The sequence below is a fragment of the Stenella coeruleoalba genome (genome assembly GCF_951394435.1).
Source record: "Stenella coeruleoalba genome assembly, chromosome: 4".
Taxonomy (NCBI): Eukaryota; Metazoa; Chordata; class Mammalia; order Artiodactyla; family Delphinidae; genus Stenella; species Stenella coeruleoalba.
In genome coordinates this window covers 49,450,604-49,477,161 of record NC_137149.1, presented here as the reverse complement: position 1 = coordinate 49,477,161, position 26,558 = coordinate 49,450,604, and the positions used below count along the sequence as shown (strand labels likewise).

Below are 26,558 nucleotides of genomic sequence, written 5' to 3'. Positions count from 1 at the left end.
CTTACAAGCTATTTAAGAGCTTTATGTACATTATTTCATGTAATATTTAAAATACAACAAAGAAGATATGAGTATCCCCATTTTATAAATGTAAACCCAAAGGATCTGTGAGTTAATAAATTTGTCCAAGCCACAGGGCTAGAGAGAACCAGAAACAGAATTCCAGTCCAAGTCTCTCTAGCACCAAGCCCATGCTTTGTCTGCCACATCACACCACCTCACTTTTGGTTAAGTAATTAGATCTTTGCTAATTTGACCTAATACAATAACTTAAATACAAAAAAATTACATGCACCAAGACAGTTACTGCAACATTATGAGTAATATTAAAGACAAGCTCAACAATAGAGGAAATGTTAAGGGAATTATCATGAATTACATTTCTAATTAGTCTGCAGCTATTTGAAATTCTATTGCAAAGTGCTGATAATCACATGGAGAAATATCTATGGTGTTTAAGGAGGAAATGAGAGTAGAAAATAGTATGATCAAAACCAAAAAAAGTTTAAAAAATAATTATACATAGAAAAAAATCTTAAAATGTTAAACGTAACACCCGTTTACCCTAAATGGTAAGCTTTGAGTAATTTGTTTCTCTTTTCTTTCTACCTTACTGGATTTCTATATTTTTTATAAAGGACATTCACAACTTCTGTGATGGAGGAACTATAAATTTAATTTTGAAAGCTAAAAGTAGAATCATATTGCAATATATAAATGTATCAAACCAAAACCTTGTACACTTCAAACTTACACAATATTATATGCCAATCATATCTCAACACAAAAATAATTTTTAAAAAGCCAAAAGTAGGAGTTAAATTAGTTAACTAATATATTTAAATTGTTTAAGTGCTTAAATATCACTATACTAAGTCATAATATTGTCCCATCGATCCTAACACCCTATTTCTTTTTCTTAATTTAATTTTATTTATTTTTTTATACAGTTCTTATTAGTTATCTATTTTATACATATTAGTGTATATATGTCAATCCCAATCTCCCAATTCATCCCACCACCACCACCTGCCTCCCCACTTTCCCCCCTTGGTGTCCATATGTTTGTTCTCTACATCTGTCTCTATTTCTGACTTGCAAACCAGTTCTAACAGTGACTTTTTAATGTGTTGTAGGAAGCATAGTCACGTATTTTGATATGGCCCTTAAGAGACCAGAAATAATGGCCACCATGGCAGCAAAATAGCATTGAAAATTCTCAATTTCTCCCTGGACTCTGCAACTTATTAATTAGTTTTGTGATTTGGGGCAAAGTCCTGAAACGCTCTGATCCTTATCTGCAAAAGATTGCTATCATCAAATTATTATTAAGATGGTTACGAAGAGCATATTGGATATTGTATGTACTGTTCTACATGACATCAAGCCACAGGTGACAGAGTGGAAGTCATCATCTCATACAGATATTTACCTCACTGCATTTAATTGCACTATATCCACCTCTTTCTAAAAATAATAATAATAGCCAGCTGTCAGAAGCGATAAATATAATACAATTATATAAGAATAAAGTTTAGGATGGAAAGATGGTCAAAGGAGAAAAGCCAACCATTCCAATCAGAAGATCAATACAATTTCTGTGACTAAGCATAAAGTCTGGCTCTAAGTTTTCCAGCAGCCAAAGCAAAGCTAGTTACACAACTTTAATCATCAGATAGAAGGAAACAGGCTAGTTTCTCAAGAGATATTAAGGTTTTACCAGAAACAAACTTGGAAGTGTTTTTTCCTATGTGGAGTATTATGCAGAAGAATTAAATGATATAATGGTAAAACTCACAAATAATTTTTCACATCAAATAGAGAAGTAGATTCCACATGACTAGTTTTTATAGTGACTTCTGTGAACAGCCAAGAATATAACATAAATCCATAACTCAGTGAAGGCAATTCCATAAGGACTCAAGTGGTATCAGCCAACACTATGGATGTTCAGTTCTCTTTTCTCCCTTTCTTTCATTTTTCCCTCCTTCCCTCCCTTTTCTCTTTAAACTCATTTGGAGACAGCCACTAAAAGTAGCTAACAATGTGGACTCTTGGATCAGATTACTTGGTTTAAATTCTTATCCTCATGTATACTAGTGATTGACCCTGTGCAAATTATTAAATCACTCTGTATTCTCTTCTGTAAAATGGAGTTAATCATGATACCTTCCTGCATGGGATTTGTATGAAGGTTAAATTAGAGAATGCATGCAAAGTAGTTAAAATAGTGCCTAACACAGAGTAGGTAGCCCATAAAGGTTAGCTTTAATAATAATAATAAGCAGATGAACAAGAAGAATAATTATTTAAAGAATATTAATAATTATTTATTTATGAATCATCTTTGAATGCCTATTATGCATAAGTTAACATATTAGATATTGACTGCTCAAAAATAAGCTTTTCCCTGACCTCAAGAAACTCATATATAATGTTAGAGACAGACATCTATAGAGATAATTCTAAAACAAGTTAATACTGTAGTTCATTATAAAAGAAGCACCAAACCTAGTTTGGTAGAGAAGAGAGGGAATCAAGGAAAGCTTCCTGGAGGAGGTTATATCTGAGGCAAATCTAGTAAGAGTAAACACTTGCATAATGCTTTACCCTATACCACTCACTGTTCCACATACTTGCATATTTAAACTCATTTAATCCTCTCAACAATCCTGTAGTGTGCTTTTATCACTGTTTACAAATAGGGAAGCTGAGACATGGGGAAATTAAATAACTTGCCCGCTCCGGACACGCGCAGGCTCGGCGGCCATGGCTCATGGGCCCAGCCGCTCCGCGGCATGTGGGATCCTCCCAGACCGGGGCACAAACTCATGTCCCCTGCATCGGCAGGCAGACTCTCAACCACTGTGCCACCAGGGAAGTCCTGAGTGTTTTCTTAATCACTCTAATTGCATCTTTGGTGTCTTAAACCCAAAAGGACTTGTGGCAGTTACCCATGCAGAATGAGGCATACCCTGCAGACAGAAAGGGACAGCATGGTATGGGAAAAGAAGATGATTATTTCTCAGCAGTAGATAATGTCAGGGCTGTAGCAACAGGAGGTAATGAAGGTGGAGGTGCAGGGAATGGGAATTTGTGAAGATGCTTGCACGCCACACTAAAAGATTTGCACTTTATCCTGCTGGACCTGAAAATGATGATATGTGAATTTGAAACATGCCACTTGAGCAAGAATTTTGCTCCATGTGACATTGAGCAAGTTACTAAATATCTTGAAGTTTCAATTTTATTAGGGGGAAATGGAACAAATAAGTTACATTACAAGGCAAGCAATGGTGTATGCATATATGTAAAGTGCATGGTAACTTGTAGACATTCAACAAATGACCTTTATTCTTGCAAAACACATAGTGAGCAGCCTGAATGGAGAAATAGAGGACACATATGTGCCCAAGGTTCCACTGATGCCAATGAAGTACAGAGGACCTACATCCTATATAGACTTGGGGCCTATCCTGAAGGGGTGCTGTAGTCTGAATGTTTGTGTCCCCTTCATGTATTGAAATCCTAACCACCAAAGTTGATGGTATTTGTAGGTGGAGACTTTAAGAGGCCAGTTAGGTCTTAAGGGTGGGGCCCTCATGAATGGGATTAGTGCCCCTTAAATCATGTGAGGCTACAGGAAGTGTGCAATCCAGCAGAGAACCCTAACCTGACCATGCTGGCCACCCTGATTTTAAACTTCCAGCTTCTAGAACTGTGAGAAAGAAATTTCTGTTGTTTATAAGCTACTCATTCTGTGATATTTTGTTATAGCAGCCCAAATGGACTAAGACAGCAGGTGAAAATCTCATGAAACTAAAAAGTACCCTTGAAATTCCTTTAGGAAGTTGTTGACATATCATCTCTCAGCAAGTGCAACATTCAAGCATTGCAATATATTAGTGTTGCTTCTATTGATGAAGGGTTTTTTTTTTTTTATCTCTGTCTTGTCTGTGTGTCATCTCTCTTTCTTTGTGTCTATCCTTGCCGAATGAGAATAGCTGACTTCACATAAATTAAATGAACATATAATTCAAGTGCTTCTTAGAAAGGCCAAAGGGGGGAAATATGATTTGCCCATTAAGTGTAAAAAAATCCCTGAAGTAGACGATCTATCATTAATTGAGTCAAAATAAAGCCTTCATACACATACTTTACATTTTTAAGTGAATTATTCCAAAAATTACTTTATTTTCTGTCTTATAAATCCTGAGACCCATCCATTATACAGAGAGAAAAACAGACTGAGAAAAGGAATGAAAAAAAGCACAGTTAATAGTTTCAGAATTAAAAACAGTCATCTTGCTAAGAAACTAAGGGCTTTATGGCTCCCCCTTCCCTCAACAGTGCTTCTTCACACTGTCTCACTGGAAAGAAACCTGGTACAGAAACATGGGGCATCTCACCAAAAACCACCAGAGAGTATTGACAGGTATGTGTTACAGAGTCTCCAGAGCTAATAAAGCAGGGAAGAAAAAAGAGAAAGAAACATGGATATACAGGGACTCAATAGACTAAGATTTACCCCAGAACAAAAGCCTTCATCGGGAAGAAATAAAAGGACTAAATTTAAGAGCCAAAGTCACCAAACAGCTAGGAACCACCACCACACTGTTTCTTATAATGAAACTGGACTGAAGAAAACAATGGAGATCAGATACTGAGAATAGAGGTGAAGAGGTGCCACTTTTAAAAGCTTAGTTCAGGAAGAAACGTTTAGAAGTGCTCCTTATATAATACTTACAGTGGGAAAGATTGCTGAAAAGTAGAGAGTTTGGGATATGCTTAAATGTACACCAGGATTACTAAGCATAGAAAGTCGTCCCTAGAAAAAGAAAAAGAGTAATTATACATATTGATTAACCACCTTTTGCTGTGATACTGTCCTTAGAGTGAGCTCAGTGTCACCCTCTGTTGGCCCAGTTGTCATGCTGCTGGCAAGTAGCAGAAATGGGTTTAAAGCCAAGTATAAATCCTACAAATATTTCTTCCGTATAATACCAAAAAAAAAGCAAATGATATCGGAGGAAATAAGCTTATGTAAGAATCTTGGGGGTAAAATGTGTCCAGAAAGGAAGAAATATGAAATAAATAAAACCTCTTACATGAAAACAGAGCAAGATTAGAATACCACAGGGGGAAAAAGACATCTATACCATAGGGAACTTTTTCCTTTCCTGATTATTTAAAATTCAAGTAGTGTTTTGCAGGCCCAAAAATTTTATCCTGCGTCCTGGTACCCTAAGACTAATCCATTTCCGTTAGCTTTAATGATCAACATAACATGCCAGAACTTACAAAAAGATTTAGCTCTCACTCACTTCACATGTTGGTGGCTGTGGGTCAGCGACTGTGTCTCTACGGCATGTGTATTCTGATTCCATTCTCCAGGTGAACAAGCAGCCTCTTGCCAGGATATATATTCCTTGTGGTGAAGGGAAAAGAGCAAGAGAGTTGGAGGAAACTCGAGAAACCTCTAAAGGCCTCTGCTGGCAAGTAGCCTAAATCAAGCTGGCTCGTGTTGCTTGACCAAAACACATGCAGCTCAATATCAAAAAAACAAACAATCCAATCCAAAAATGGGTGGAAGATCCAAACAGACATTTCTCCAAAGAAGAAATACAGATGGCTAAAAAGCACATGAAAAGATGCTCAACATCGTTAACTATTAGAGAAATGCAAATCAAAACTGCAGTGAGGTATCACTTCACAACGGTCAGAATGGCCATCATCAAAAAATGCACAAACTGTAAATGCTGGAGAGGGTGTGGAGAAAAGGGAGCCCTCCTACACTGTTGGTGGAAATGTAAATAGGTACAGCCACTATGGAGAACAGTATGGAGGTTCCTTAAGAAACTAAAAATAGAGCTACCATATGAGCCAGCAATCCCACTCCTGGGCATATATCCAGAGAAAACCATAATTCAAAAACACACATGCACCCCAGTGTTCACTGCAGCACTATTTACAATAGTCAGGACATGGAAAATACCTAAATGTCCATCAACAGAGGAATGGATAAAGAAGATATGGTACATATATACAATGGAATATTACTCAGCCATAAAAAGGGATGAAATAATGCAGCAACATGGATGCACCTAGAGATTGTCATACTGAGTGAAGTAATTCAGACAGAGAAAGACAAACATCATATGACATAGCTTATTGAAACAAACTTATGGTTACCAGGGGGTAAGGGATGGGGAGTGATAAACTGGGAGATTGGGATTGACATATACACACTACTATGTATAAAATAGGTAACTAATTAAAACCTACTGTATAGCACAGGGAACTCTTCTCAGTACTCTGTAATGGCCTATATGGGAAAAGAATCTAAGAAAGAGTGGATATATTCATATGCATAACTGATTCACTTTGCTGTACATCTGAAACTAACACATTTTAAATCAACTATATGCCAATAAAATTTTTTTAAAAAACCCACACCATACGGCCACTCCCAACATCTGTGGGGAAATCTGTGCACTTTCCCACATAAAGGGCAATGGCTGAGGATGAGGATGTATAATCATCTTACAGGGAAAGGAGAAACAAATCGTCAGGAGTAACAGTACAATCTGTTTCAGTCTACTTATACAAGGAATATAGGCTTCCTTCCAGCAAACAAATTCACTTAACCTCTATTCATGGAATACACTCTTAAGGTCTCTTGCAGTCACAGCACTGGATCTCTTGGTCTGTAAAATGCATAAATGTGGCTTCACTTAATTCACAGTCCTGTGAACTGAAAACAAATAAACAAACAAACAAAAAACAGGTCGTTCACCATCTATCTGATGCTTATTTGCCAAAAAGAGACAACGAATGCAAAGATCACTCTCCTTCAGAAAGGAGAAAACCTTGAAGAACACAGCAGTGCTGGTCCAAAGCAGTTCTGAAGTCTGGGAGAGTCTTCCTGTTTCATTATCTACCTCGGCCATATATGAATAAAAATTTGCATTTAACCCTATCTTAGTCCAGTAGGGAAGTGTGTACTGAAAGGCAATTTTATATTTTGAACAGTAATAATCTGTTTAAAGCCTGCATTCAGGCTGTCTGCAGCTTTGATAATTCAATTTTCTGAAATACCTTGCTAGTGTCTGTTTTGTTTACTTGTTTGTTTGACTCTAATCATCTTCATACACCAATAACCACATCTCAGTTCTGTTCCAGATTTTCCTCTCTCCTAAGAGAGCTAATAATCAAATGTTCATGGGACCACACTCTTAGTCCCTTTTTCCTTGAGTCATTTTGTGCCTGGAAAGGACTGACTTACTTAACCCTTAACTCATTCAAAACTTTTAATAGAATTATGACAGCCATATTAAGGAACTCACCATTGTTGTACCAAATGTTAAAGCTGCTTTATCTCATTTGTAGGCATCATTTTAAAGTAAATCTAGCACGTTATCATGGCACATGGGAGTTGTGCAACTTGACATATTGACTGTAGCTTGGTGAAATATAGCAGCATTTAGAAAATTCTGCGAAGAAAAATGCAATGGTGATATATCTATATATCATATAAATGTACATATATCATATATATATAATTTATATTTATATTATACATACATTAGAATGTGATATGCCGCAACCCATGATGAAAGCACAGTGCTGGGATTTTTTTTAAAATGGTGTTTATAAAATTACGTGAGTAGTATTGGCTGAGTAATTTTCTTAAAAACAGAAGTCCTGGGGCTTGAGTGCTCTCCCTAATAATTTACCAATCCATCATTGAGCATAAGAATATATGTGTTAATTCACAAGCATGTTTTGCAAATTATCTTTATAGACAAGAATACATAAGATGTAGAACTTCCTTTTTATTGAAGGGTGAAAAATTTAAAGAGGTAAGATTTGGGAAATAAATGAAATCAAGGAATCCAGTCAGCAGAAACCTAGAGAGCTTTTATGGATTAATATTAGTTTCAGAAAAGTATCCATGTACAAAATTTATAGAATCTCTCATAGAATTTTCACATGGTTAAAACTCCCTGATGCTTGTTCACAGACATACTCCCTAGGTACCCTGAGCTCCAGGTTAAGAGTCATTGAATTGGAGTGCCTGTAGTCCATATAGTCTATGAATATATAAACTTTTTTGGCAATAATTTTTATTGTCTAGCTCCTCTTCCTATGCTAACTTGGGTAATGTCAGGACTCACTCCTGAGATCCCTTATCTTTCCATGCTACAGCCTCTCTAAGGGACGGCACTAATAATATGCTTCTAAATGCCTCTAAATGTTGCTGTTTCCAAATGTATATCTTTAGCCTAGACATTTCATCTAACATGTAGACTTGGAAAACAATCTCACAAGTGCCTCAAACTTTGCATGCCTCCCACAGACATGTACCTCTCCTCAAATGAAGCTAACTTCTATTCACCTAAATGATCGTATCATAAATCTAGGAGTTGTCCTTGGTACCTTCTACTTTTTCAACATTCCTATACCAACATGGGCAGGTTTTATTGATTCTACCTTCTAATTATAAACTCAAGTCTGCCTACTATCTCCACCTCTAAGTTCACCTTCTTGGTCCAAACCACCATCATCTCTTTCTCAGAGTACAGTGATTGCCTCCTCAGTGATACCCTTTTCTTCTCTAGCCTCCCTCTGTTCCATTGCCCACAAAGCGGCCAGAAGGATCTTTATAAAATCCACAGTAGGCCATAGTATTCCTTTGCATGTGCATAAAACCATTCAATATTTGCTCAGAAACCTTGGAATCAATCCCAACACTTGAGCATGACACACGCGTCCTGGACTTCTTCATGCCCCTCCATCCTCTACTCATGCCACCCTCCCCTTCAGAGTTCTCCAGACACACTGGCTTGCTTTCCTTCAATTCCTTGAACATGGCATGTTCTTTCCAACCACAGGACATTTGCTCAGGCTTTTCCCTATGCTGGAAGTGTTCTAGTCTCTACCATGCAATGAGTGAACTCCTAGTTATCCTTCAGGCCTGAGCGTAAATGGCACTTCATCAGAGAAGTCTTCTTTGATTCCTCAGTGAAAATGAGGACCCCTTGTAATAATCATTCAAAGTTCCAATTCGTTTCCTACAGCACATTTCTTACAATTAGTAATTGCACAGTTTGTGATTATTATTTGTTTGATTTCTGACTACCTACCTCACTAGATTGGAAACTATATGAGAGCAGAAATAAATCCTACTTTTAAAATAAGATACACTGTTGCATCCTCCACATCTACACTTAATACTGTGCATTACATGCCGAAATATATGTGGAAAAAGTTGCATTGTGACTAAACATATGTTTATAGAATTGTTTATAAGTCCAGCAATACTTACGGAGTGTCTACTATGACTAGGTACTGGGAATTGAGCAGCGTTTAAGCAGGAACTATTCCCTGCCCTCATGGATCTTGTGGTCTACACTCCTAGAGTCATATTTCCTATAGAGAATTGTCTAAAGCGTCTTTAAAAATATGGCACTTATGCACTTAAATTTCCCCTTGAAAAGAATCATAATTCATGGCAGAAACACTAAGTCAGAAAAAGAAATTCTGTCTTCAATTTAAGCTATCTTATTCACTTACTCTACCTATGCTAGCAAATCATAAAAGTACAAATCATTGACTTTAATCTCAAATTCCTTTTGTTCATTTGTATCAGAACCATAATGTTATTTAAGCTTTGTTTTTTGTGCTTAATGGATATAAGTGTTCTGATAAATGCAATGCAGCAGTCAATAACACACTAAAGCCTGTCCATAGTTGGCTAACTTGCTGGGAAATGAACAGCCTTGCTTGTTAAGTCTTAAATAATATTCCCTGGGAAAGTCTGAATATCATTTTATCACCTTTTATAGGAATTTAGATGTTCAAATCCAAGTATTATTAATGAGAGTTATAATCCAGCTGCCCACAACCTATTCTAAAAATAAACCAAGAGCTATACTGAATTTTCTACTCACTTCAAATTTTTACCTGATCTCCCTGTGCTATGTGGCTGCTTCCCACTAGCTATCTATTTTATATTTGGTAGTGTATATATGTCCACACCACTCTCTCACTTCGTCCCAGCTTACCCTTCCCCCTCCTTGTGTCCTCAAGTCCATTCTCTATGTCTGCGTCTTTATTCCTGTCCTGCCCCTGTGTTCATCAGAACCCGTTTTTTTTTTAGATTCTATACGTATAGCTGATTCACTTTGTTATACAGCATAAACTAACACAACGTTGTAAAACAATTATACTCCAATAAAGATGTTTAAAAAAAAAGGTACAATCCAGAAAAAAAATGTTTTACCTGCTTCTTTCAGGTAAAAATGGGGTTAGTATACAGTCTCAAATAATTTTTAGTCTGCCTCAGTTAAGATAAATTTAAGATTGTAAATTTAAGATTGTAAATACCCTTTGCATGTTAATAGACAAAGATATACAACTTAACCACATAAAAACTATAGATACCATATTTAAATTATAGGAAAATGCAAATAGTACCTCAATTAGTCTCTATGTCAGAGGATTTGCAATTACTTTTCACTGTCAAGCATGATGTCAAAGTATGAACTCTGTCATTTAGACTTCACTAATAATTAGCAGGGAACGTTTGACAAATTTTCATGTAACTCCATATAAGATAGCAATGTAAGCTAATCAGCTAATGGAAAAGCTTTGACACTTCACTAGTCTCTAAAATGCTACAGGATGGTAATAGAGAATCACATTGCAGTAAGGCAAATAAATCTGAGACTATATGTGCTGTGTATCAGTTTCATGTGGTACTTAAAGAATTTCCTGGAAACGTTTTCAATGTATAAAGATAATGAGACAGGAAAAACACATCATTCATCAAGTGAAACATACCAAAGCATACTTTCTCATGCAATTCTTGAAGGAATAATACATAAAAAGAAAATAATCCATTCAAATCCATAGAGTTCACTGCCTCGTTCTAAAGCACCAACTGACTGATCAAAACCAATTTCAATTGGCACAGTGAAAATAACCGACACAACACGAGAAGCAAATGAGGAATTCTTAAGGGAGAAAAAATTGGGCTTCATAAGTTCTAGAGCTGGGACTGGAAATCAAGAACCCTTGAGTTCCAATAGACAGCAATAGACTAGACTGGCTGGCTTCAGCCATATGCCATTCTATGTCATATGTCTTATATCTATGGCAATGTCTGTGCCTACCTACGTCATCTATGTCTATTAACATATATGTAAATATATTCAACAACTATTATGTGTCAGATATCAATGCTGGTATAGTATCAAGCATTAAGGAACTCAACAGAACAGAATACACAGAGAATGCCATACAATAACTAGCAACATGACCTACGAAGCTCTACTCATTAGGCACTACACGCACAATGGCTCAGGCCCATGAACTTTTCAGAGACCAAGAAAATAGTTGAGTATTGAACTAAACAATCAAATTTATGGTCTAAAAGATGAAATCAAAACTGCTAAGTCAAAATTCACAATGGCTTAATCAGATGTCTATAAACATAATATTATGTCAGCTTCATTCACGATGATATCCAGCATTGATAAACATTTCTTTACACTTGAAATCAACTTGTAGGTTAGATTTTCTTGGTTCACAAAAATTTCTGAGTGTGCGCAAAGACTGCTGAGAAATTGTAGCTGACTTTAAATTAAATTAGATATTTGTAGCCCCCAAAATTTGAGGCCCATTATAAGTATTCTCATAAAAATTTTCACTGGCAAAATATACTATTTTGAATGAAGGATTTGGATGCATGTTTATAGGGTTGATATAATGTGGGGTAGGGACTCCAAAAGAAAGAGTGCCAGAGCCTATGGAAGTCTCAGAATCACCTGGATGTGCCAAGGGGAAACATTGGCATACACAGAAAGGGTTTCTTTGAAGATGCAAAATTTGAAATACAATTAAGAGTTCATATGACAAAGGGAAAGAAAATACATACATCTTCAAAGATACAGTCATGCATTTCGGGGCATTGGTAAGGCATTTCTTATGACTGAAGGCTCAGGTTTGCAGCTGGAAGGGAAAAAGTTCCTGGAGAAGGATTAATGCCAAAAAAAGAGCAACTCAGGAGAAAAGGACCAGCGAAGCTTTCTCAACAAGAAAATGACATGATCAGATACACTTTCTTATAAGGTAACTCTGGTGGCAATATGGACAATAGATTTAGTGGGATCACCCATTCGGAGACCATTGCAATATAAGACATATTAAAGATGATGAGAGTCAAAGCTCTGGCTGGAAATTCAAGAGATATTTAGTTTGTGAAAGTGATTCTTGGAGATAAAAACAGTCTCCTGCTCTGCACTAAGCCTTTGAGAGCAATTCAGAGAAGTGTTGAGTGGGATCATTTTCTCTGAGGTGCAAGTTATTTTATAAAGTGGGTAAGTCCAATCCACAGCAACCATTAATGCATCCTTTCTCTTTTAGAAATGTAGTGTGATTCTCTTTTGTTGAGTCCGGCAAAAATCTGAGTGCCCACTACGCAAGCAACATTATTACCTTGTAAGGATTGGAGAAAATAAGCAGTGGCTGTCACATGGCTCTTGCTTCTTGTCTACCTCTTTACCTGTTCTTTGTACTTGGGTGGCTCTTTTGTCTTTAGCTAGTCAACTTGCCATCCCCAAATGATGCTCTTACTATGAACCCAGTGTGCTACCTCACTACCCGTTTTATCCTCCTACCTTCAAGTCGCTAATTATGCTTACCTAGCCTGTATCAGGCTGGCTTACCTGTCTTACAACCCATCAATATTCTCCACCCAACACTCATCTGGGATTTGCCTTCCCTTCTAACATGTTGCTGACTACCTTTGTCTGCTAAATTTACAGCTCCATGCCTTTTTTTCAATCTTTCAAAGCCATATTATAAATAGTCCTAATTCTATTGTTTATAACCTAATAATACCTTGACATATTTAATAAGATCATGACAACCCTGCAATTCATTACTCTTTCTACTCCTAGAGATAATGATAACAAAAGAAACGGAAATGTGATTTATGTATCATCAGGTATCCAAGAAACCTGTTTATCCTAAGAGAGGTGGTAAAGAAAGATTTTATTATTGCCTTTTAAAAAATACAGTGACTGAGCCAGAGAAAGGTTAACTGACCATGTTTACCCATTATTTGGTTTCCATGCCAAGGTAAGGTTCATGCTTCAAATACATCTCCATACTCTTCTCACAAGCTTTTTGTTTTTGTTTTTTCTCAATAATCCGTTACCTCAACAGAAACCTAGCACAATTCTTATAAAGATGTTTGTCTTATAAATTGATGTTTGCCTCTGGGATTCAGATATTTATTTTTATTTTACTTAAATTGGTTTAAGGTGCATCCTCTGAAGAACAGTGTTCTGTCTCCATCACTCTAGAGGGGTAAGAAAAGGGAGAAAGAAAATAATTGGCTTTCTTTTCCTTTCTGTCCCTGCTCTTGTACCTCCTCTTCATCTCTAGCTTTTCCCATTGTTAAATCTTGTTCCAATAAAGGGAAAATTTAAAAATGGAATAGGAAAATGTGAACAGTGAAAGAAGTTCTCTGATTAACCACTGAGTCATAATGACCTCAACTACAGTGTTCTCTGGTTGGTTAACAATTAAAAAAAAAACATATCTGAGAACATTTATAACATAGTAGGTGTTCAAAGAATTTTGTGGGGTTGCTTTTTCCTTCTGTGCACTCCAACCAACAATTTCAGTTCAGTTAATTTTTATAATCCCAAATGGTGTGTTACTGTAATTATGCAAAGATCATACATAAACCACCATATTTTTTAAATTATTCATTTTGCATATCAGCCATCTCATAATTGTATTCATTAAAATGATCCTTATTTGAACATCCATCCAGTGCAACCTTCAGCTTGCTGGACATTTGTACATAACCTGGAACTATGGACTTCATTTGGCTTTCTTTGTTGAATTACCAGCAAATATAGAGAACTGCTTTTGTGCAGTTTTGTTTGAATTTTGAAGGCAGGTAACTTACTAATCCTCCGTTCAGATGCTTCCTTTGTTCTTTTCTGAGATGTGTATTGACTGAATGTTTCAAGGTCTTCATTGTTTAAAGTCAATGAGATAATGGAATTCCCTTTGATAAACTAAATTTGTTGACAGAAATAAAAAAAGTGCAGAAATAAAAAATTGTATTTCCTTTGCAGAAATAAAAAAGTCTTCAATGTATAAATGTATGTTGATGGAGGTGACTGCATCTCTTGGTAAAACATTTAGCTGCCTGTCTTCATAAGATCTGGTATCTTAATAGGAGAGCATAGCTTTCTATCTTTCTGTTGTAACTTTAACCACCTAAAGGTGCTGGCAGCAAAGCAAAAGAAGCAGGAAGTCTAATAAAGACATTAATAATGCATGTCCACAAATCCTCATTTTCATAGACACTTCCTATACTGCATCTACACTTAAATGAACAATTTACTTCCTTGGAATCATTTCTAAACCTTCTCCAATACATCCTCTCCCCCAACGATCTACATCTGGGCACCATATGCATGCTCAGCTGCTTTCCTACTGTCTCATCCCACACTTTGCACTGAACTGAGACATTTGCTGAAGAAATAAGAAGAGTACTGCCCAAAAAGTAGAAGACAATGAGTTCTATGGCCACCCTCACCATTTATTCTCTCTTTCTGCAAACCACTGAAATTCTCTAGGCACCAGGAATCTCATGTGTAATGTAGAGATCATCATAGCTTATCTTCCTAAAATTAGATGATCCCTGAATGCTCTTTCAACTTTAAGGCTCCATTTCAATAGAAATATATGGAGAGGACTTTAAGCCTTGTCAAATTCAAACTTTGTATTTTGACCTTATCTTCCCTATTTCATAGGAATACTATGAAAGCACTTTAAAGATCTACGAAATAATTATCTAAAAATAAGGGGAAAATGTATTATTGTAGAAAACCTAAATAAAATATCTTAATAACTAACACAGGAATGTCTCTTAGGGTAGAAGTGAAGCTGTGCAGAGAAAATACCTTGTTGGAAGAAGGTGAGGCATACGCTGGGAGAAACCAAGGTAAAAAGAGAGGTAACTGTAATTGAACAGAATTCTGGTACCTGGGCCAGAATTGAACCAAAATGTTGTGTTGAGGGATAGTCAAGCAGAGAAGGGTAAAGTTGGAAGAAAGCTGCATGACTAAAGAGTATATGATGGACATCAGGAGCCTCAGTTGAAGTTATAATTTTCACTTTGACTTGAATGTAAATCCCTCAAACCTATATGCTAGAAAGCCTGCTTCACATACAAAATCCTGGTGAGTAAGTCTTCTTAGTAGAAATTATAGAAAATGGTTAAAGTTCTGTTTCTCAGTCCATGCATTAGAACTGAAGGATAATAAAGTCCAGAAATGAGATACTGTCTAAACTGAAATAATTCAGAAAAAGTAGGGTCTCAGAAACACAGTGGAACATGAAAAACTTTAGAACGTGAAAACCTTAGGATAAGTGTAAAATTTGTTTTGGTCATGATCTGAATCTTACTTTTCTGAAATATTAAGGGGAGGTGATCAATCTCAGCTCATATCTGGATGATGATGGTGATGAGGAGGAGGGGGAAGAGAAGAAGGGAGGAGGGCGATGGTGATAATGATGACTGGTATTAGGATAATTTTTATTTCCAGAGAAATTTAATGATATAGAAGGAGAAGAATCAATATGCCCTAGTGAAAAAGGGGGTTGTCAGTGAAAAGAACAGCTTTATAAACAAGATAGTAGTTAAAAACCATGAACCAAAAGGACACAGGTAATTTGTAATGGAGAAAATAAGTAAGGACAGAGGAGTGGGGAACAATCCAGAAAAGAAATGTGAGACTTTGAAGGAGATGCTATGAGGTTAGACTACATCTTAACATGCACAACAAGTTTCCATAAAATTAGCATTCCTTTTTGAATAATAATTATTGTAACATTAAAGGAAATAATTGAAATGAATTAGTAGTCTTCTTCAATAAATGTCTTAGCTACTATTTCAACTAATAGAACAGATGCACTTCCAGAATTCATTTATAACAGTAAGATGAAAAACAACATAAAATGAAGGTGACTAATGTGATGGAGAAAAAAGAAAAGAACTGGACTTAAAGTTCTAGGATCTAAATTCAAACTTTGCTTTAGCTATTGAAAATTATTTACTGAATTTCTATGTGCCTGACTTTGTGTTATATTCAAGGATATACAAATGACTAACATGGTGTCTGAACTGCAGAAATGCACAGTCTACTCAAACAAACATGAAAACAGATTACTTTATTACAATATAAAACGCTACCTTAACAATTTGAATGGTAAGTACAGTGCAGTGTGGCAACAGAGAGCATAGACCCAGAAGCTAGACCTCCAGAGTCCAAATTCTGTCTCCTGCATTTCATTGTTGTGTGATCCTGAGTGATTTATATAACTTCCCTGTGCCTCGGTTTCCCCACTAATAAAATGGAAATACTAAGATTGCTTCATGAGGTTATGGAAAATTGTAAAATACTTACAACAATTCCTGGCATATAAAGAGGGTTGTGCCATCACCATTCTCTTCACTGTCATCATCATCACCATCATCTTCACCACTATGGAAACACTAAAGTGAGAAGAGCTAATCTTGTCTAAGAAAACCAAGAAAGGCTCACAAAGTAAATGTGTATCCACTTAAAGTGGATATTCCAGGTAGATAAATGGGAAACTATATGCCAAACAGCATAAACTATACATCCAAAAGTGAAAAAATTAAGACAAGCCCTGCTGAATTGCTGGCTACCAGGTTAGGCTCAGCTGGGTTCCTGTCCCTTTCTCTGTAGTCTCAGAGCTTCTCCACATGGTTTCTCCAGCAGAGTTGTCAGACTTCTTATAGGTGTCTCAGGGCTCCAAAAGACGGAGGCAGAAGCTGCCAGTCCTCTGAAGTTCATGTGTCTATTGCATTCCATTGGTCAACTGGTTACATCCAGTTCAAAGGGAAGGGAAATTAACCCTACCTTTCGAAGGGAAGAGGGTCAAGGAATCTATGGCTATCCTCCATACATGTAAAGGGTGGAGGACGGATTAAGGAGCTATGTCTAAGAATCAGCAGGATATGCTGTCCATCAGTGTGTGGAATGGAAATGAAAGATAAGATCATGAAGAAACACAGTCAAAGATAAGAGGATCATTTTTGCAATACTCAAGCATACAGAAATGGAAATTGTACGTCCTGAATTTTCCAAGAAATTAAAAAGAAATTATGATCAAGATGATGGTCATATCCAGGAGATTTATTTCAAGATGTTATTTGTGTAAGATGCTTATAAAAATTCTACAAAAACACACCAAAAAGCATATGTTAAATCAAAATAAACTTTATTTTAGAAAGTCACTTTAAGTATGTGGTGATATAATTAAGCCTTATTAATATGCTGTTTATTTAACAGATTAAAAATGCATACGAAGCATGTCCCATTCATCTTAATTAGACAATATGCTTGTCACAATTATTTGCTTTATATTTTCACTTTTCATGAACATTTTGAGGATATCCATTGATGCTATTAAAATCAACTTTCCCCTTGTTTGTAGTTCTCTGATCTCAGTGCCACAGCTCTCCTGAGGCACTACCCAGGATTTCTCACCTGACTCTCTGCCAACGCCTGGCTGTTAGATCTGTTCTGGAGCTAAGAACAGCTACAAGAAAATGACTGCATGTATTTTCATGTTCTCAACAGTGTTCTTGCTTTCTTTGTGATTCAGATTTCAAAATTTGCCCACTCTCAAGTATTGCACACAGCTATGGGTGTGAGATAATAGATACTGGCTGACAGAATATCCAATTCTAGAGCTGCAAGAGGTTTTCAAAATTATCCCTTCTAATTTTTTCCAAACCCAATCATTTGGAATCATTTTCCAAACTCACCACTTTCACCACATTGCACCAACCATTGACATGCTATTATTTTTTCCTGTAAAGGTATTTATATTTTAACTCATATACTTTGAGGAACGTATATATTGCTATTACAAATAGAAAACTAGTTGAATCTGCCATAATTGAAGACGATAATGCAAATGAATATAACCAAAACAAAATAATATTAATAGATTCTAACTTGATGTTTTTGCCTGCCTGACGCTCAGGGCCTGAGGTTCACTCACTCTGTTAGAAAAGTAAATTCTCAAGTTTGAGATTACCAGGATCAAATGAAGGTTTCTCCTTGAACCAGAAGGATTAGAAGAAAGTTGTAAAGGTATAAATGCCTCCACCATGTCATCCAGTAGACTGCACCTTTGAGGCATCACCAATCACTTTGGTATTTTCAGCGGCATGGAACCCTTGCTTGGGAAGCATTTACTATTCCTTTCCCCTCATCAAAGACACACTTATTGATACCTTGGCCCAAGTCTTGGTTTCTAATACCATTTCTGATAAAAGAAACCAGGGCTTCTTGGTGATTCTAGGACTGAGATAGAAAATATACAAAATTAGCCTAGAGCATCTTGTAGTGCCAGAAAGTAAGGATATTCTGAAAAAAAAAAATTAAACCATGATGATGGGGTATGTCAAAGGGACCCAGGAGCCAATCAAAAGAGCTTCCAATGGTCAAAGCTGGAACAATTTGAATAATAAAGTCAAGTAGTATTGGATTATAAAGAAAAGCATAGAATAAATAGCCATGAGTCCATGCTGATAAAAAATAAATAACTGAGTAAATGAGGAAGAAGAGACAAATCTCCCAAATAGAAGACTTGCAAATCATTTATGTAGATACTTCATGCTCAGGAAGGTGGAGTATAACCGTCATTCCTTAAGTGCAGATTGAGCACAGTGACTTCTTTCATGGTATGGAAAAGAAGAAAACTTTACGGCAGAGAAACGTTACAAACATTACCTCAGCAACAGTGATCAAGGTCAATAACAACAGTGATAAGTCATTTTGATAATATGTGCCCTTGATATGATGTGATGAAAATACCACAACCCCAGGATAATTGTGACAAAACATCAGACAAATCCCAATAAGGGGACATTCTACAAAACACCTGACTAGTACTACTCAAAACTGTCAAGGGCATCAAGAACAAAGGAAATATGAGACATGACAACAAAATGTAATGTGGTATCCTGGATAGGAAACTGAAATCAAAAGAGAAAGGGAAAAAAAGGACATTAGATAAAAACTAAGGAAATTTTAATAAAGTGTGGATTTTGAATAAAGTATGGAACCAATAATGCATTGGTTCATTAATTGTAACACTGTACCATGCTAATGTAATTGTTAATAATAAGGGAAACTGGGTGTGGGATATATAAGAACTCTTTGTTCTCTTAACAAGTTTTCTGTAAATCTAAAACTCTTCTAAAAAATAAAGTTTATTTTTAAAATATGCATTTATTCGTCCATTTAACACATATTTTTCAAATGTCTAATAGATGCCAAGGTCCAAGCTAGATGCAAGGGGCACAAGATGGTAGTTGCCCTCATGGAAATAACTGACACACAAAAACATTAAGTGGCTCATCCAAAGTCATATAGCTGGGAAGGAAGAATTGCCTCCAAACCCATGATTTTGCCACTCAACCTTAGCAGCCTACTTCCTTCCATATTCTGACATATTCAAGAAGATATTCCTTGTTGAGTTATTGTATGTAAATGAAACTGAATCAATCAGCAAATGTTTATTAAAAATGTATCTTGTTCCTAGGACCAAGCTACTTGCTGAAAATTAAAAAGGGAACCAGTGGTCTCTGTCCCCAACAACGAGTATGTTCTTTCTGTGACTGTAGAACAAATATACAAGCATAAGATTTAAGGATGATCCTCAATAAATTTGAGGGGTAAGGATCACAAAACAATAGTGGTCAAATAAAATGAGAATGTTTTAGAAGAAAAGGGGATTTAAACTGGGCTGTTCTTCTAGGTAGAGTGTTCATTTGGAACAAGGATTTTTTTTATTAAAGCGTTATAATGTGGTAAAGCTACACTTCCTGTGTTCCAATCCCAATTATTCTACTCACAAGATTTGTGATCTGCAGATTGCTGAAGCCCAACTGTTTTCCTCATTTGTAAAATGAGGCAATAATGGTATATTCCTGAGAAGGTTGATTTAAGTATTCCATGATATATCAGCCAGGGTTCCAAGAAAAAGGATGACCCATTCACTCTAGGGAAATTCAAGGAGAATATATTTTATGTCGTAGTCATATATATACAATTGATCAAAAACACATAACTGACAATGACATGAGTTTAAATGAGTTGGAATATGAACGTTGGAGGATACTAGGAAATGGAGTTGCAGGGGGAGTTCATGAAATCTTTAGAAAACAAAAATCACACTCTTAAAATATCTACTGTTCCACATAGAGGGACAAGTTAGGAAGTGATAAGGGGTAGTGACATGCAAGGGAAGGATTCAAGCTTCCAGACTTAGAAACATGTTCGCCCATGTCTATATGTCTTTGTGCAAGTTTCTTTCCCCTCTGAGCCTGTGTAATTTTATTTGTCAGCATGGCTGAACCACAGAGTGCCCAGACATTTGGTCAAACATTATTCTGGGTGTGTCTGCAACGGTGTTTCTGGATAAGATTAACATTTGCATAGGTAGTCTGAGTAAAGCAGGTTTCCACCTCTAATGTTGGGGGTGGGACCCACCCAGGTTTCCACCTCTAATGTTGGGGGTGGGACCCACCCAATCAATCGAACACCTGAATAGACAAAAAGGGTAAGTAAGTAGGAACTCCTGCCTTACTGTTGAGCTGGGACATGGGTCTTTCCTAGCCTTTGGTCTCCAAGCAAAACAAGGGCTCTTCTTGATTCTCAAGCCTGGTGGCTTTCACACTGAGCTTACAGCATTGGCTCTTCTAGTTCTCAGACCTTCAGACTCAAAGTCAAAGTACATCATCTGCTCTCCTGGGTCTCCAAATTGCAGATCTTGGAATTTGTCAACCTCCATAACTGTGTGAGCCCATGCCTCATAATACACACACACACACACACACACACACACACACACACACACACACACACACACACACAGGTTCTGTTTCTCTGGAGAAGCCTAATACAGATCCCTGATGCCCTAATTTATAAAAGAGGGATTATCAGGAGAATTCAGTGAGAAAACCATGCAATTATTGCCAGCACATAGTAGTCTTTCAATGAATGTGTTTGTTCCCCTTGCACAGTTGAGGGATTGAAAGCACAGCCAGTAGAAATAAAATAAAGGGCTATCTTTCTAATAGACATCCTTTCTGCTTCCAGTCTTTAATAGAGTCCATTAATATCTATCAAACATTCCTGGGAATGGAAATATAAAGCTATCGTTGCTATATATGTGGCAGCCTGATGAGCCAGCTTCTCCCAGTGAGGCAATAATTTACTCAAAGGTCCCAAAGTGGCCAGCATGAGTTCAGACAGCTTTCCAAATGGGCCAGTTCTTGCACAAAGAACTTATGCTACCCTTTCTGTGTGGTTTGCTCAACGAAGCTCCATGTAGGATAAACCAATGCGATATCTGCCCTCTAAGACATTTCCCTGCAGGGATTTCAGTGCCAACTTCAATCCCCCCAAAATCATGCAGTCAGCTCTCCTAGTTTCAGGCCAATGGAGTTCTCCTAAAACACAGCTTTCTCTAAGTCATGTATATCCATTTCCCCCAGGAGGGAAGGGAGGGGCAGTGGAGGCAGGGGAGGTGGTGGTAGTGGGGGCTGGAGGAGGGATGACATTGGGCAATTTCTCAAGCTCCATTTCTCAGTAAAATATCTCAATATTTGTGTGCATAAGAGCTTTTATATGTTGGCCAATGCATATTGGGTGATGATATATATATATGTCACTTCACAGTGATGGAAGGCCCTGCTGCAGAAACCATTTTCTGAAGTCAAGGATTGCAGCCCCAGTGCTAATTCGGCAAGAGAGATATTTATGACCTTAACAATGGTACTAGAAGGCTCTCCATCTCCCCTTTTGAGTCTGGACAGTGCCTGTGGAGAGATTGGATTGCATTTTATTCACCAGAGTTTGATGTTTAAACATATTAGAAAATACTTAGCCAAAATGACTGAATAAAATGATATGGAAAATGAATCTAGTAGAAAGAGCACTGCCTTAGAAAGCAGAAAACTGAGTTATCAGACCTCTTCCAGTCCTGTCAGTGTCACCTTGGGCAAGTCACTTAATCTTTCCATGATGAAATTGTGTGACCTGAAAAATGGGTTAATAATATCATTCTAGGGCTTCCCTGGTGGCGCAGTGGTTGAGAGTCCGCCTACCGATGCAGGGAACACGGGTTCGTGCCCCAGTCTGGGAAGATCCCACATGCCGCAGAGCGGCTAGGCCCGTGAGCCATGGCCGCTGAGCCTGCGCGTCCAGAGCCTGTGCTCCGCAAGGGGAGAGGCCACAACAGTGAGAGACCCGCATACTGAAAAAAAATAAATAAATAAAATAAAAATAAAATAATAATAATAATATTGTTCTAACTTTAATGCCTAAAGAAAGTAAAAAGATTTCCTGAGGTTCTTTCCTGCAGTATTATATCTAAAACTGTGCTTTTTATTCTAGGTAAAGGCAACATTAATCACCATCAGCCTATTAACACTTGATAGATTCCTTTTGTATGGTGCTTCTGATTTGACAAAGTATTTTTTAAGATTATTTTATTTTTGGACTTCCCTGGCAGTCAAATAGTTAAGACTAAGTGCACACTTCCACTACCAGGGGCGCACATTAGATCCCTGGTTGGGGAACTAAGATCCCACATGCCATGAGGTGTGGCCAAAAAGTTAAATAAATAAAAGGGTAGATGGCTAAAAAGAAAAAAATTATTTGATTATTTTATTTTTTTTATTGAAGTATAGTTGGTTTACAATGTTGTGTTAATTTCTGCTGTACAGCAAAGTGACTCAGTTATACATATATATACATTTTTTATATCTTTTTCCATTATGGTTTATAGAGAAAGACAAGTACCATATGATACCCCTTATATGTAAAATCTAAAATATGACACAAATGAATCTATCTATGAAACAGAGACAGAATCACAGAGGTAGAGAACAGACTGGTGGTTGCCAAGGGGGAGGCAGTTGGGGGAGGGATGGAGTGGGAGATTGGGGTTAGCAGATATAAGCTTTTATATATAGACTGGATAAACAACAAGGTCCTATTGTAAAGCACAGATAACTATATTCAATATCCTATGACAAAGTATTTTTATATACATTGCCTAATTCAATACATACAGTATTGCTCTTAAAAACTGGCAAAATGAAATTATCATTCTCACTGGGAAAATGAAGAAAATGGAAGCTAAGAAGAATAAATGACTTACCTAATGTGTTCCAGGTACCAAGTACATGCTGCCTCAGTTCCTTTGAGACTACTCTTCCCTGCCACACTTTCTCAGCTATCTCCCATCTCTCTTCTTAACCTCATTCAAGCCTCTCTACTCAATACCACCTTTTTAGAGAGTCTTTATTCCTTGATCACCCCAGATAAAATAGTATCACACTATTCCCTTACCTTGCTTTATCCTTCTTCAAAGAACTTAATATGTCAAGAAAAAGTCATCATTTATGTGTTTATTCATTTATTGGTCCCTTGTCTCCACTTGTAAGCTCTGTAAGAGTAGGAACTTTGTCAGTTTTTTGCTCATTCTTATGTTCCTAAAACCTAGAATAGTGTCTGATCAGTAGTAGGCACTCGATAAATAATTGTTAGTGAATAAATGAACAAATGAGGTGAAACAGGAAAGCCACTGGAAACTTTGGTTTTTATTCTTAAAAAAATGGAGGGTATCCATATCCCTTAACTGTTTGAGTTTCCTAGGATATCTTGATTGAATTTTATTTCACATATATTTTTATCTGTCTTTCTCATGAAAAATTAGACCTATTATTTTTTTTCTTAAACCATGGGGAAATGTAATTATATTTTTCTAGTTCAGGAATTATAAGAGTGGTCCTTCAGGTAGAAAATAAAAATAAATATCAGTGATTCCAAGCTTGGCTGTATATCAAAATCACCAGGGGACATATTTTTAAACTCTAAATTCCTGATGCCTACCGTTGAAAATTTTGAATTCATTGGTAAAGCCAAGATTTGTACATTTCAAACATTCCCCAGTTGATTCAGATGCACAGCCATGTTAGAAAACTAATGAGTTCAGTGAGAAATTCCTTTCTGCTCTGCATATTATTACCCGAGGCTTGATCAAGCACCATGATGGTTGAGTTACAGCCATAAGATCTATTTTGGAAGAGTAAGAGTTATATTCTCATCAGAAGCCATCCAAAATTTGTTAGCCATGGGGATTTCTGATTATGTGGATAGAACACAGAGATCAAGCAGTAGTGTTTTCCTCATGCTAAAGGTCTATCCTCAGGGAACAGAAGCCCAGTCATTTTTCTGAGTGTGGAATAAAGCTTTTGACCCCATAAGGAAGCCAGGTAAATACAAAGTAGTACAACCCAAAACCTAGAAGCAAGGAATAAGGCAAAATCTTGGCTCAGTGCACAGGGGCAACATGATGGACAGCATGAAGTGAATCTGAGGACATTCATTCAACCTTCTATGGATATTTACTGAGCATCTACTAGGGCCTAGAAACATACAAGTGAGCAAGATGGTCTCTGCCCTCCAGAAACAATACATTGAAGTGAGAGAGAGAAACATACTAAACATAATGATACAGAAGAATTGGATTTCAGTGTTTAAACATTGAAGAAATGTCTACCTCACTAATGAAATAAGGAGAGTTAGATCTAAACTCAAAATGGAAGGATGTGTTAAAGATGACAAATAGGAAATGGAAAGAGGAAAAAGAGTGTTGCAGAAAGTAAAAAAGAGCAAAGAGGTTGGTCCAGACTTATGCTACAGCTTCAGCATTTAAGGAAGTAAAAGTCTAGAGAAAACAGAATGACAGAGATTAGAAGTCTGAAGTGATAGAAGATAAGTTTGTTTGAAAGACTGTGTTTAATATTTTTAATGATGTTTTTTAAAGGGAAATTCAGCCAGTATATGTTGAGTTGACCCAATATATAGGTTGTGCCTAACACAGGGCATTCATTGTTCTCGGAATTGGAGATACAGTGGAAAGAAAAAGAACAGACCAGATCCTAGCAACCTCAAAGCTAGCATCTGAATAATTGGTTAACCAATATACAAGTGAATAAAAATGTAACCATAGTTCAAGTGATGGTGACTTAGGCTAACTTTGGCAATGGGAATGGAAAAAATGAAGAACATGTAAATGACCACCTGCAGAGATATAGCAAGAAGAATGAGAATGGAATGGCATCCTTATAGGGGTTACCTGACCCTTGGATGAACCTGACTCTGTCTGGATAAGTGGCTAAATTCTAAGCTCCACTATATGAGAGATATTGAACTTTATATTCTGCCTGCTTCAGTGTATGGATTCCAGTTCTGGATCCAGGTGAAATGTTCTAGGAAGGAATTGCTTGGAAGAATTGAAATTGAGTCTGACCCCATTTATCTGTGAAGAATAAACAAATTCTATGCATTTGGAAAGTTGTATAATTAAATTCAAATACTGAAGTAAATATAAAACACCCAAATGTTCTCTCTAAACCCCAGTGATCATTGAACTAACCTTAAGATAATTTTGAAGGTGACAACAAAACAAAGAGTTTGAAGTCAAGATTAAACCTACATTTATCTTGTTTTATTTTATAATGAGGTGAACTTGTTTGTTATTCCCTTGAAAATCAGATATCTGATAGCAGTACACCTTTTGAGTTATTACATTATGATCTTATAAATCTCTTCTCAACCTTGCATGTGAATGATTCATAGATGTAAAATGAAAGGAAGGGCTTATAGCTAATGGAAAAAGTATCCATAATCCAAGTGGACATCAGCAAGAAGAATTAAATCACAGTAAGACAAACAGAAGAGACAAGATCTGAATGAGTTAAGAGAGGTTAATCAAAATGCGTTCTCACTCCAGAAAAGAAGGGGAAGTATAGAATAATTGATAGCCTCAGGAGAAATACAAAAGTTATGGGTAATCTAGTATCTGATGGGCTGGGTGTGAGGCTTCTGTACACAGTGCCTTACAAGCAAGCGAGACTGGACTAAGCATAAAGGAAAAGAAAAGTTTCAACATCAGTTGTCTATGGAAAATGAACAGATGATCTTCTAGCCCCTAGCAACACCATAATGCTTCCTGCCTCTATGACTTGGACTATTTTGTGTGGCTGACACGGGCTTCATGCTCCAGCTGGGTGTCAGGCCTGCGCCTCTGAGATGGGAGAGCCGAGTTCAGCACATTGGTCCACCAGAGACTCCCGGCTCCATGTAATATCAAATAGCAAAAACTCTCCAAGAGATCTCCATCTCAATGTGAAGACCCAGCTACACTCAACGACCAGCAAAGTACAGTGCTGGACACCCTATGCCAAACAACTAGCAACACAGGAACACACCACCACCCACTGACAGACAGGCTGCCTAAAATCATAATAAGGTCTCAGACACCCCAAAACACACCACCAGATGCAGTCCTGACTACCAGAAAGACAAGATCCAGCCTCATCCACCAGAACACAGGCACCAGTCCCC

The 26,558-nt window shown here is 36.9% G+C and overlaps 1 protein-coding gene across 25 annotated transcripts in view; it reads right to left on the bottom strand.

Moving 5' to 3' along the window:
- Positions 1–26,558, bottom strand: part of LOC307185656 (cytosolic beta-glucosidase-like) — a 488,042-nt gene that overhangs the window by 95,345 nt on the left and 366,139 nt on the right. For 14 of the 25 annotated variants that reach the window (XM_079920052.1, XM_079920037.1, XM_079920032.1 and 11 more), the window contains 5 exons: positions 16,500–16,577; positions 7,347–7,493; positions 6,649–6,754; positions 5,325–5,428; positions 4,748–4,828 (listed from right to left, as the gene is read on the bottom strand). The gene's annotated coding sequence lies outside the window, so the exon portion shown is untranslated. Of the gene's footprint in view, positions 1–4,743; positions 4,829–5,324; positions 5,429–6,285; positions 6,343–6,648; positions 6,755–7,346; positions 7,494–16,499; positions 16,578–22,247; positions 22,396–26,558 lie in introns of those variants that run through there. The other 11 variants (XM_079920033.1, XM_079920034.1, XM_079920035.1 and 8 more) reach the window with 7 other exon arrangements.